The sequence below is a fragment of the Stomoxys calcitrans genome, chromosome 3 (assembly GCF_963082655.1).
Source record: "Stomoxys calcitrans chromosome 3, idStoCalc2.1, whole genome shotgun sequence".
Classification (NCBI taxonomy): Eukaryota; Metazoa; Arthropoda; class Insecta; order Diptera; family Muscidae; genus Stomoxys; species Stomoxys calcitrans.
In genome coordinates, this window is record NC_081554.1 from 8,845,826 (window position 1) to 8,859,054 (window position 13,229).

General features: G+C 40.9%; 1 long non-coding RNA gene across 1 annotated transcript; it reads left to right on the forward strand.

The window, feature by feature from the left end:
• Positions 1 to 11,375: 11,375 nt before the first annotated feature.
• Positions 11,376 to 12,838, forward strand: LOC131995677 (uncharacterized). Its single transcript, XR_009397542.1, has 3 exons — positions 11,376 to 11,390; positions 11,671 to 11,789; positions 11,874 to 12,838. It is a non-coding gene; the product is annotated as an uncharacterized LOC131995677 (long non-coding RNA).
• Positions 12,839 to 13,229: the final 391 nt, after the last annotated feature.

Sequence of the window (13,229 nt, forward strand, 5' to 3'; positions counted from 1 at the left end):
ATAAGTCACAGTTTAGAATTTTAGCGAAATCAGCTAATAGAAAAGACTTTTACTTATGATTCAAAATTGCCACATCGCTCTGTATGGTAGCTATGCATACCATATACATACATCCAAATATAGTCCGATTTAGCACATTCAAGAACTTAACCTGCGTATAGAAAAAAGTAGAGTTTGAGCCATATTTCTACTCAATATCCCAATTTTTAACGACTGTAGAGGGCATTAGAACTGACGGACGGCCAGACATACAGATACGCGGGCATCGCGGATCGAGATATCGGTCTATTAAATCGAGATATCGGTCTATATGGCAGCTATATCCAAATCTGGACCGATTGGGGCCAAGTTGCAGAAAAATATTGAAGAAACTAACACAACTCACTGTCCCAAATTTCGGCGAAATCGGAAAATAAATGCGCCTTTTATGAAGAAGGATGTTGTAGCGCCTAACACAACTCACTGTTCCAAGTTTGAGCAAAATCGGATAATAAATGTGGCTTTTATGGACCTAAAACCGAAAATCGGCGGATCAGCCTATATGGGGGCTATATCACGATATAGTCCGATATAGCCCATCTTCGAACTTAACCAGCTTATGGACAAAAAAAGAAGCTGTGCAAAGTTTAAGCTTAATATCTCAATTTTTAAAGACTGTAGCGCGACTTCAACAGACAGACGGACGTACAGACGGACAGTTATGGCTAGATCGTCTTAAATTTTTACGCTGATCAAGAATGCATATACTTTATAGGGTCGAAATATTTCGATGTGTTGCAAACGGAATGACAAAATTCGGTGGTGATTTTAAAAACATTCAGGGAAAATCTCGTTGACTCCTTAATTATACCCTACACCACCATCATGATACAGGGTACCATAATTTAGACAATTGACAAGTATACCGATCAACTCAGAATCACTTTCTGATTCAATGTAGCCATGTCCGTCTGTCTATCCGGCCGTCAATCTAATTTGTATACATAGCAATTTTTGCAATTTTCATCCGATCGTCTTCAAATTTGGCATAAGCATTTTCTGGGTTCCAGAGACGAAGCCCATTCAAATTGGAAAAAATCGGCTTAGATATGGATATGACACCCATATATATGTTCCTCCGATTTGAAATAATATTACAATAGGTTAGGTAAGGTTGAAAAGAGGGTGCAGATGCTAATCCGCCCCATGCCACTGGGCTCTAAAAACTAAAAAATAACCTCGAAAAAGAATAAATTTTTTAGAAACTCCGTGCTACTTACAAAATCCTTAATTTTTGTCCTCTCATGATCCGGATCACCCTATATGATTTCCGCCGTCCTACCGACTGTTTCGATGTTCCACAGTGTTATATGTGCGTTTGTCGCCCAAGCCCTTAAATTGGATTGCGTCCACCCGAAAGCTTCGGGTTAACGAAGTTTATTGACGACAGTCCTCTGCCCTTCATTGCCAAATCGTCTGCCCTTTCATTCTCTCTTACTCCGCTATGGCCCGGCACCCAAACGATGAGGATTGTGCCATCCTCAGAGAAGGCGTTAATCTCATTCTTACACTGCATGACTGTAAGTGACCCTACCTTCCTGGTTGTTATTGCCCTTATGGCCATTTTACTGTCGTTAAAGATCTTCACATTTGACGTCCTTGCGTTAGTACCACACCACCTTACGCATTCCGTGATCACCCGGATCTCCACCTGCAGGAACGTAAAATGGGTTCTCAATGTAGACCCCCAGGACCACTCTAGCTTTGATCCATATAGCTTTGATCCATTTGATCCATGTTCTCTAGCTTTGATCCATCCATGTAATATGATCTTCAAGACGGCAATTCTAGGGTTCAGTCAGTCCAAGACTGTGGCGCTGGCAGCAGCGCCTCGCCCTCGACCTCAAGTGTCGTCTCAGGTATCCTATCGGAAACCTCTTCCCTTTCTTCCAGGTATTCCTATCACCACTTTGGGTCCTAACTTGTTATACCCTCCACCATAGGACTGGGGTATACTAATTTCGTTATTCTGTTTGTAACTACTCGAAATATTCGTCTGAGACCCCATAAAGTATATATATTCTTGATCGTCGCGACATTTTATGTTGATCTAGCCATGTCCGTCCGTCTGTCCGTCCGTCTGTCCATCCGTCTGTCCGTCCGTCTGTCCGTCCGTCTGTCCGTCCGTCTGTCCGTCCGTCTGTCCGTCCGTCTGTCCGTCCGTCTGTACGTCCGTCTGTCCGTCCGTCTGTCCGTCCGTCTGTCCGTCCGTCTGTCCGTCCGTCTGTCCGTCCCTCCACCATAGGACTGGGGTATACTAATTTCGTTATTCTGTTTGTAACTACTCGAAATATTCGTCTGAGACCCCATAAAGTATATATATTCTTGATCGTCGCGACATTTTATGTTGATCTAGCCATGTCCGTCCGTCTGTCCGTCCGTCTGTCCGTCCGTCTGTCCGTCCGTCTGTCCGTCCGTCTGTCCGTCCGTCTGTCCGTCCGTCTGTCCGTCCGTCTGTCCGTCTGTCCGTCCGTCTGTCCGTCCGTCTGTCCGTCCGTCTGTCCGTCCGTCTGTCCGTCCGTCTGTCCGTCCGTCTGTCCGTCCATCTGTCCGTTCGTCTGTCCGTCCGTTCGTCCGTCCGTCTGTCTGTCGAAAGCACGCTAACTTCCGAAGGAGTAAAGCTAGCCGCTTGAAATTTTGCACAAATATTTCATATTAGTGTAGGTCGGCTGGTATTGTAAATGGGCCATATCGGTCACTGTTTTGATATAGCTGCCATATAAACCGATCTTGGGTCTTGACTTCTTGAGCCTCTAGAATGCGCCATTCTTATCCGATTGGAATGAAATTTTGCATGACGTGTTTATATACCCAACAACTTTGCCAAGTATGGTTCAAATCGGTCCATAACCTGATATAGCTGCCATATAAACCGATCTTGGGTCTTGACTTCTTGGGCCTCTAGAGTGCGCAATTCTTATCCGATTAGAATGAAATTTTGCACGACGTGTTTTGTTATTATATTCAATAACTGTGCCAAGTATGGTTCAAATCGGTCCATAACCTGATATAGCTGCCATATAAACCGATCTTGGGTTTTGACTTCTTGAGCCTCTAGAGTGCGCAATTCTTATCCGATTGGAATGAAATTTTGCCCGGCGTGTTTTCCTATGATATCCAAGAAGTGTGTCAAGTATGCACAATAACCTGATATAGCTGTCATATAAACCGATCTTGGGTCTTGACTTCTTGAGTCTCTCGAGGGCGCAATTCCTATCCGATTTGACTGAAATTTAGCATGACGTATTTTATTTTTATTTTCAACAAATGTGTCAAATAAGGTTTAAATCGGTTCATAACCTGATATAGCTGTCATATAAACAGATCTGGGGACTTGACTTCTTGAGCCTCTAGAGGTCGCAATTATTATCCGATTTGCCTGAAATTTTGTACGACGAATCCTCTCTTGACCATCAACATACATTTTTATTATGGTCTGAATCGGTATTTAGCCCGATACCGCTCCCATATAAATCGATATCTCTATTTTACTTCTTGAGCCCCCAAAGTACGCAATTGTTATTCGAATTGGCTGACATTTTACACAGGTCTCCAACATATAATTTAATTGTGGTCCAAACCGGACCCTATCTAGATATCGCTATAATAGCAGAGCAAATCTTTTCTTATATCCTTTTTTGCCAAAGAAGAGATGCCGGGAAAAGAACTCGACAAATGCGATCCATGGTGGAGGGTATACAAGATTCGGCCCGGCCGAACTTAGCACCCTTTTACTTGTTTTTTGTTTTATTTTACCCACAAATTGTTAAAATTTGTAGTTAGGCTCGTCAAAATGCCTTTTTTTTTGCTCTAACTCAACAATAGCAGCATTTGTATGTTCATGTCATTCTTAAAAAATTCTGTCATTTGACTTTATAATTATTTTGTAAGGGAAAAAAGATGAAATCCTAAATTTCTTGACAGTGAATTTTAGTTTCCTGCCACAACTACATACTCCATGTCATTTTGCACAATTTTGCAGTCTCCTGATAATTTGAACTTGACTTTCTCTGGACTGGCTAGAATGAAAAGGGCTAGGGAAAGTAGCTGAAGCTAAAGGTGTTTTCTGGGATTTTGCACATTTGCGGTTTTAATGTTGATGCTATTGTGGTTGGTTTATTTATAATTTATAGTTTTTGTTATGGTTGTTGTCGTTGCTGTTGCCTTCAACTAGCTTGTCCTCGTTTGTCGGTCTGTCTGAGTCTGGGAGTAAAGTGAATGCGGGCATGTGTATGACAACATCCGTCTTCTTCTCGACAACATCCGTTTCCGCTGTATTTCAAAATGGTTTTTTATGTGTAAATTTCTTTTTTGCTCTCTCTCTCTCTCTCTCTCTCTCTCTCGCTCTTTTATGGCACACATATAACCATACTTCTACAAATATCACTGCATGAGTTTCATATGCTTGTTTGTGTGAGTGTGTGTGTGTGTGTGTGTGAATTCCCATTTAAAAATGCTTGTCTGTTCGGTTTATGCACTTTTTTTGAGGTTTGAATCGAAGACAGGAAATTAAATTAGCTTTCATTTGAGGGAGATATGAGGGAAAGGACTTTGGTTATCTTCCGACATATGTTCGATGAGAAAGAAAGGAGATGAAATGGGTAACGTGCTCGAATGGAAGACAATTGAAGGGACTTAGTTAGACTTTTAGGCTTCATGGAAATGCAGTGCAATACTTTAAAAATATTTTTACGAAAAAATTATGGTATAAATCTAAGATTTATATTTAAAATTACATCCAATAATTTTTCTTGTACATTCTTGTACGTCATTCCGTTTGTTACATCTCGAAATATGCGCCTAAGACTCCATTAACTATATATATTCCTGATCGTCATGACATTTTAAGTCGATCTAGCCATGTCCGTCCGTCTATCCGTCCGTCTATCCGTCCGTCTATCCGTCCGTCTATCCGTCCGTCTATCCGTCCGTCTATCCGTCCGTCCGTCCGTCTGTTTGTTGAAAGCACGCTAACTTCCGAAGGAGTAAAGCTAGCCGCTTGAAATTTTGCGCAACTACTTCTTATTAGTGTAGGTCAGTTGGGATTGTAACTGGACCAAATCGGTCCATGTTTTGATATAGCTTCCATATAAACCGATCTTGGGTCTTGACTTCTTGAGCTTCTAGAGGGTGCAATTCTTAACCGATTATGCTGAAATTTTGCACATGGTGTTTCGGTATCACATACGACAACTGTGCCAGATATGGGCTAGTTCTGGTTATAAGCTGATATAACTGCCATATAAACCGACCTTTGGTCTTGACTTCTGGAGCTTCTAGAGGGCGTTGTAGTATGACTTCTAACATATGTGCCAAATATAGTCTATATCAGACAATAACCTTATATAGGCGCCATATAAACCGATCTCCCGAATAGACTTCTTAAACCCTCAGAGGACGCAATTATTATCCGATTTGGCCGAAAATTTGCATGAAGTGCTTAATTTTGACTGACCAACAACTATGCTAAGTATGGCCTAAATCGGACTATATCCTGATATAGCCGCCATATAAACCGATCTTCCGATTAGATTTCTTCGGCTTCTAGAGGGCGAAATTCTTATCCAATATGGTTGAAATTTTTCATATGTCGTTTTGGTATGACTACCAACAACTGTTCTAAGTAAGGTCTAAATCGGTATATAACCTGATATAGCTGCCATATAAACCAATCTCCCAGTTTGACTTTTTGAGCCTTTGGAGGGCGCAATTATCACTCGATTTGCCAGAAATTTTGGATGGGGTGTTTTTCTATGACTGGTGTTTTTCTATTCGAAAATGTCATTTAAGGAACTTGACACATGCGATCTCAAATGAAAGGTCTTTGGCAGTAAAGCTCGAATCTGATATAAACGTTCGGGAAAAGTGTCTATGGGGCCACCCCACCCCCATCACACCAACCAAATAAGAAGTTTTTGTTGACCATTACAAAATGAGGCTCAAATAAGAGATATTTTAGAGTAGAACACGAATCTGATATATATTTTCAAAGCCAAGTCACTGAGCGCGGCCGCCCCATCCCCCAAAAAACACCCGGTCATGTTTGCCGACTATGGAAAAATGGAGCTTAAATGTGGGGTATTTGGGAATAGACCATGAATCTGATATCAACATTCGGGACCATTTGTCTAGGGAACGTCCCACCACCATAACAACCTCAAAGTAGGAGGTATTTGCTCACCAAGGCAATTTGGGTCTTCAAGACTGTGGAGCTCGATATTCATAGTTTTTAGGGCCCATACCCCAAACCGCACATCTTTGCTGGCTTTTTCAATAAGGGTTTAAGTGAATGGTATTTGAGATTAGAAAACGAATTTGATATCTAATTTCGAGGCCAATGGCAATATGTGGTTCAAAAATATGAGAATGGAGCACGTTGCTGATATATACCCACTTTCGGGACCAATTTTTTGGGGGTCTACCCCTTTCCCAAAATACCCCACAAACAGGTATTTTTTACTGACCATCGCAATACGGGACTCAAATATAGGTATTTGGGAGTAGAATACGAATTTGATATCCAAATGTAGGACCATGTATTTAGGGCATCACCCCCTCCCCAAAACACCCCCCAAAGAGTAAAAATTTTTCGACCATGCCAATATGTGGCTGAAATGAAAGGTATTTGAGATTAGAAAACGAATTTGATAACTAATTCTTGGACCATGTGTTTAAGGGACTCCTCATCATGTAAACTCCCCCTCATAACCAATGGCAATATGGGGTTTAAATAAATGGTATTTGAGAGAAAAGCACGATGCTGATATTTTTTTAGGGCCAAGTGTCTGGGGGACCGCCTCACTTCCGAAGACACGCTTAAATCAGACATCTTGAGAATATGGGGCTGAAATAAAGTATTTTAAGAATAGAGTACCCCGGTCGATACGGGATGACTATGAGCACCACACAAGGGGAAAGCTTCGTTTTTATGCGGAGTAGCTACAAATGCGGCCGACGGCAATCAGTCGGATGTAGAGTCGCAGTAAGGGGTCAGGTGGCACTGGCTCTTAATTAAGGCTCTTAATTAAGGCAAGGCGAGTTATTTGGCGCCTTCAAATAACCAATGGACAACATCAGCGTCTGTTCCTAAGGTAGAGAGCGGCTGGAGACGAGCATCGGGTCTTGGAGCAGCGGCTTGCGACATCAGGGGAAACATGTACGATCTCACAAAACCCATGCGGTTGGGACGCTGGACCAGTAAATGGGCCGCCTAAAAATTATAAGAATTACTTTGAAAAGCAAACGAATAGTAAGAACGGACTGCCCTAACGTTGGCGTTGCACTAGGAATATCCGCTATCTTTATAGGGAAGGTGCAGTTTACGCATTGGCGGACGTAATGGAGAAGTACAAGGCAAATATAACCACCTGCAGGAAGTGTGATGGACCCGGAATGGCGTCACAACAACACCAAATGGCGAGGAACTACCTAAAGATGCCATGACACGAGCCATGAATTTGGCGGTGGATTTATGGTTAGTAGGAAACTGAAACACCTTGTCTCCAGCTATACTACGGTGGATGAGAAGCCAGCCACAATCCGCATAGAAGTCAAATTTTTCACCAACAGCCTTATTGGTGCCCATGCCCCGACGAAAGCCATGAACGAGCAGACCAAAGCGCTTAGAGAGAGTATACGACAGCTGCATCGCCCATTATATTCAAATTGTTCTCGGAGATTTTAATGCGAAGTTAGGGCAGGAGGACATTTTTGGTTCAATAGTCGGAAAGTTTAGCCTCCATGAAATAACGTCCGCTAATGGGTAGAGAGATGTGACCATAATTGTGGATTTTACTGCCTTAAAATTCCACATAGGATGAAATGTACACATTGGAGCTATATCTAAATTAGGACCGATTTTAATGAAATTGTGCGCACATATTGGAACGTCAATTTTAACGTCTCATGCAAAATCGGACGAAAATTGTGGATTCTACAGCCTTAAAAGGCCATATCGGATAAACGATATACATGGGAGCTATATCTAAATCTAAACCGATTTTTATGAAATTTTGCACACATACGAAGACGTTAAATAAAGCACCTTATGCTAAATTTTGTAAAGATCGGACCACAATTGTGGCTTCTACAGCCGTAAAAGGCCAAATCGGATGAAAGATATATATGGGAGCTATATGTAAATCTGAACCGATTTTTATGAAATTTTGCACATACATTCAGACTTTACTCTGACTCTGCGCCAAATTTGGTGAAGATTGGACCAAAATTGTGGTTTCCACAGCCTTATTAGTTCAAATCGGATGAAAGATATATATATGAGAGCTATATCTTGCTCTGAACCGATATTGATGAAATTTTCCAGATATATTAAGATCATTAACAAAACAGTCCGTGCAAAATTTTGTAAAGATCGGTAAAAAATTGTGGCTTCTACAGCCTTAAACGGCCATATCGGTTAAAAGATATATATGGGAGCTATATCTAAATCTGGACCGATTTTCATGAAATTTTCCACACATATTAGGACGTCAAATAAAACACCTCATGCAAAATATTTTAAAGATTGGACTAAAAGTGTGGCTTCAACAGCCTTAAAAGTCCATATCGGATGAAAGATATATATGGGAGCTATATCTAAATCTGAACCGATTTTTTATGAAATTTTGCACACATAGGTAGACCTTAAATAAAATATCCAATACCAAATTTTGTAAAGAGCGGACGAAAATTGTGGCGTCTACAGCTTTAAAAAGACATATCGGTCGATATATGGATCGATCAATCCGTGGAGTAGATGTAAAATCGTACCTTGTCACAGCAAAGGTACTGACACTACACGGAAGCTGGAAACTGCACGGAAGCTGGACACTGCACGGAAGCTGGACATTGAAAAGCTGCAAAACACAATAGATGGCAGCGGCTTATTCCAGTCGACTGACCCAACTGCTTGATGAAAGCACTCTTTGTCCCAATGATGTAACGGCTCAGTGACAATCCATTGCACTCTATAGCAAATGCCGCGAAATGTGTTCTTGGGTACCGAAAACCTCCTCCAATAAACTCATTTTACGAGCAAGAATGTCGAGGTGCTACTTAAGCCAAGAATTCGGCATATAGAGCAACCCTGCAATCAGTAGCAACGCGCCAGATGAAGGAGAGGTATCGGTAGAAAAGTAGAGAGGAGAAACGTCTATTCCGCATATAGATGAAATAAGTGAAAATACATCAGTGTGAGCGGATTGAGATGTACAGGAGTTAAAATGAAATTCCGGAAATTCTCCCAAAGAATCAAACATCAAACCGATGGCTTTGGTGCAGGCCCATTCTCCTGCAGAGATAAAGAAGAAAATCTGGTAAATGATACCGATAGTGTGCTATGGATATGGAAAGAATATTTTTTACCAACTGATAATGTCTGGCGTTGGCGGCGAAGAGGATACCGCAGAACCAATACCTGATGATGGTATAGAATGTTTACCTTCTAGTCAGAATGAGATTCAAGTAGCAGTGACCCGACTGAAAAACAACTAGGCAGCAGGTGCCGACGGGTTGCCTTCTGAACTACCGGAGGCGACACGCTGATTAGGCGTATGCATCAGCTTGTCTTCGCGAACTGGCTAGAAAAACGTATACTCGATGATTGAAACTTCAGAATACTATGTTTCGAACACAAGAAAGGAGACAAGACGGAAAGTGCCAACTACAGAGGAATAAGTCTCCTCCCCATCGCATACAAGATACTTTCGATCATAGACGAAGATCATACTATAAAAGACACTAATATTTCCCGTGTTGTTATATGGTTCCAAGTCTTGTTATATTGATACTTGTGAAAGCAGACGACGAATGCTTGGTGAAAGATTCTTCGAAAAATTTATGGACCAGTTTACATTGTTGAAGACTATAGGCGTCATATGAACCACGACCTGTGTGAGCTGTATGACAACGTTAGCATAGTTAAACGTATCAAAATACAGCGGTTTCGTTGGCTACGTCATGTTGTCAGAGTGAATGAAGAAACTCCAGCGAAGAAGTCCTTTGAAGGCTATCATGATGGTACATGCAAACCAGGAAGGCCAAAAGCCCGATGGAAAGATTAAGAGGTGAAAGACACCTTGAAACTTGGTGTAGGAAATTATAGAAGGAGCGCAGAAGATCGAGGCCCTTGGAATGCTGTTCTACTTTCTGTTAATGGGCCCAATGTTCTGTCAAAGCCAATCCAAGTATAGTAAAGTAAAACTGAAAATTTATAATTCTCCCGCCTTGTTTAGAGCCCAAGTGTTAAGCGTTATAAGCTTATATGGTAACTTATGCGCCACAGTAGCCTCCCTATGATTTCATGTACCTCCCATCATATAGTGGAGAATTTAAAAACTCACTCCTTCCAATTCTTTTTAATTTTCTAGCGATTTCCAGCGAAAATTTCAATTCATTGCTGCAAACATTAAATGAATATCCTTTTTATCTTCATATGACCCAAATGGCATTTCCCACCCCAATTGCCGTTTGCCGATTTTGATTATTTCTTCTATTTTGCATATTTCCACTCAATAAAAACTTAAATTGAACATCTTGACTGATGCATCAGATCAATCAATGGATAGACATCAGTAATGACACATTCATAATGGGTCCACGATGAGCATGGAAATTTGCAATGCAGCGCCTGTCTGCGAATGTTGTTGGCATCAAGTCAAGCATGCATTTTGTGAATATCCTTTTTGCAGTACCTTGCCAAAGAAATTGCACGCCCTCGTACATCGGCAAGGAATGCATTGCAATGCAAGTGGTTTGTGAAAGCAAAAAAAGAAATGCTGATGCCATTAAAATGCACAAAACTTAAAATGACGCGAGAACGTGGGAAAGAAGTTGGAAAAAGTTTAAGTGCTTGAGAAAGTGAAGTGGCAATGATGACGATGTCGTGGACCCCGGAGGGTCCGAACTGTCTCAGCGGAGAAAGGGGACATAGTGTGCTGGCGGGCGCTGGCTGTTGGCGTTAGAGCTCCGGCTGTGGCTCAGTCTGGGGCGCGGTTCTTGCCAACACACCATGTCCAGAGACAGCTGACAAAAAACTAAATTGAAACCAGCTCTGGATGGGATAACAACACAGGGTCATACTTACTTTACGGCAGGCACGTTATTCGCCTTCTTACTCGCACTTACCGCTATGGATTCGCTCTTCAGGGGGCACTGAGACATCCTACAGTGCCCTGGACGGCCCACCCCAACCATGGTATCCGTTGTCCAACAGTTTTGGATACCCCAGAATCGTCTCCCCGTTCCCCCTCTACAGCATGGTGCACTACCCCTTCCTTACCTTAATGATCTACTCCTCCATAGCGAAATGAGAATACTAAGCCAAGTGGAATTTCATTTCTACGTTATAAAAGGTATGTATGGGCTTTATTTAGAGGTTACATCCTCTGATTTTGATTCTATACGTTAAATTAACATTGATCAAAATATTTAAATGTTAAAGAAAGCTTTATAATTACTGCAATTTACAAAAACAAAAAAAAAAACGCAATTTTAAGGCAATGCAAAGTAAGAAATTCAATTAATTAGATAAAGATTAAAACAAATCAAACTTCTAAAATCAATCCAAAAGGACTTAAAAAAAAAATAAAAAAATTACAATATATATATATAACTGTTTTTTTTTCTTTTCAGAAAAGTGCCTTTGCTGCGTCTGTCAGATCGCCGGACTGGAATGCTTCGACGACGGCTCCCCTGGATAGCAAGACAATTTGGTAGCGGAGGTGCCCTGGATCTCCCTTTTTATGTTCTTGGTAAGTATGTATAGGTAGTTCGTGTAATGTCTTACCCTCAATAAAAATATATAATTTCTTGTTTTTCTTTTTTTTTTCTTTTAGCCAACCTGCAGGGACAACATTAAACGACCAAAGGGTCTTTTATTTAAAGTGTATTCCTAGTGCCCTAGAATGAGCTCACCCTACTTCCTAGGTTGTATCGTCCGTTCAATCACCGGACTGCAGATATGAAACCCAATGTCTACCCTGTTTGCTGCCTAAGTTATTCTGTTTTCTTTTTTTTTTATTTCTTATATTTTTATTCCAGGATGTGTGTCAAGCTAAGTTTCTCTGTGTATCGTTCTAAGTATTGAACATATAAAAAGGAGCATACATCGGCCTACCTTGGCACCTACGGGCTGCTGGTGCAAAATTCCCTCGGGGACACTGGAGCAGATGGCGGCGGTGGAACCAATGATGAAGCTGGAGATGCTGATGAGATGATGATGTTGTTGAGGATGGAAATGTTGACGTTGCCGTGGATGACGATGGTTAAAATTGCAGTAGTGGTGGGTATTTATTATTTGACAAAAAGTTTTTGTTGTTCTGTTTAGTCTTTGCTATGTTTTATTCGTGGCTCAAATTAACGTTCTTTTTCAAAGCTTTTTATATTTCACAGGATCTTTTTTCCTTAGCATTAATTAGCACTAATAAGTTTATTTAGCTTTAAGTTGATCTAAAGTAACTTCAGCTTTTTTACTACAAAAGCTAGTCTTTATTCCTTTCACAAAAAAAGGAACATTTATTTGCTTTTAAATAAAAAACTTTATGCCTTTGGCATCACATATTCTGATTTGTTTTTTTTTTCTTTTGTTTGTCAAGCTCACAATCAAAGGTTTGTAGAACACAACATAACCTTTTCTTTTTTTTAAAGTTTTCTCTCTTTTTGAAACACCACTTTCAACACTCTTGAGTACACCACCTCTTACTGCTTGCACGGCTCCATCCAAAAAGAACTCGTCATCTTCCCTTTACTGTCCATCATGGTTCCCCCAAGCCATCATGTCCACCGAGGAACCATCATAAAATTTTGTTTTCCAAAATAGCAAAAACAAACAACATATGGTTTCCTCGATTTTCATTGTAGTAGTTACCTTTGTATGTGGAGGTAACATATGCTGGTATCGCAGGGTTGCATTCACCAGCTGCCATAAAAAAACAGACTGTTCAAACCCAGATGTCGCTCTTCTCTAATCAGACATAGGGTGACACGCTACAAACCCAATCATCCTTTAGACGTCACCGTCATAGGATGGGAGGGAAAAACAAATTTTTGTCATGTATATAATAACATAACGTGTGAACGTAGCATTAGTCAAACCTATCTCAGTGGGTGTAGCCTCCTTAAGAAAAAGTAATTCTTCTCCAATAAATGTACCTTGGGCTATAAGTATACCTTGAGTCGAGTAGTACCTATCC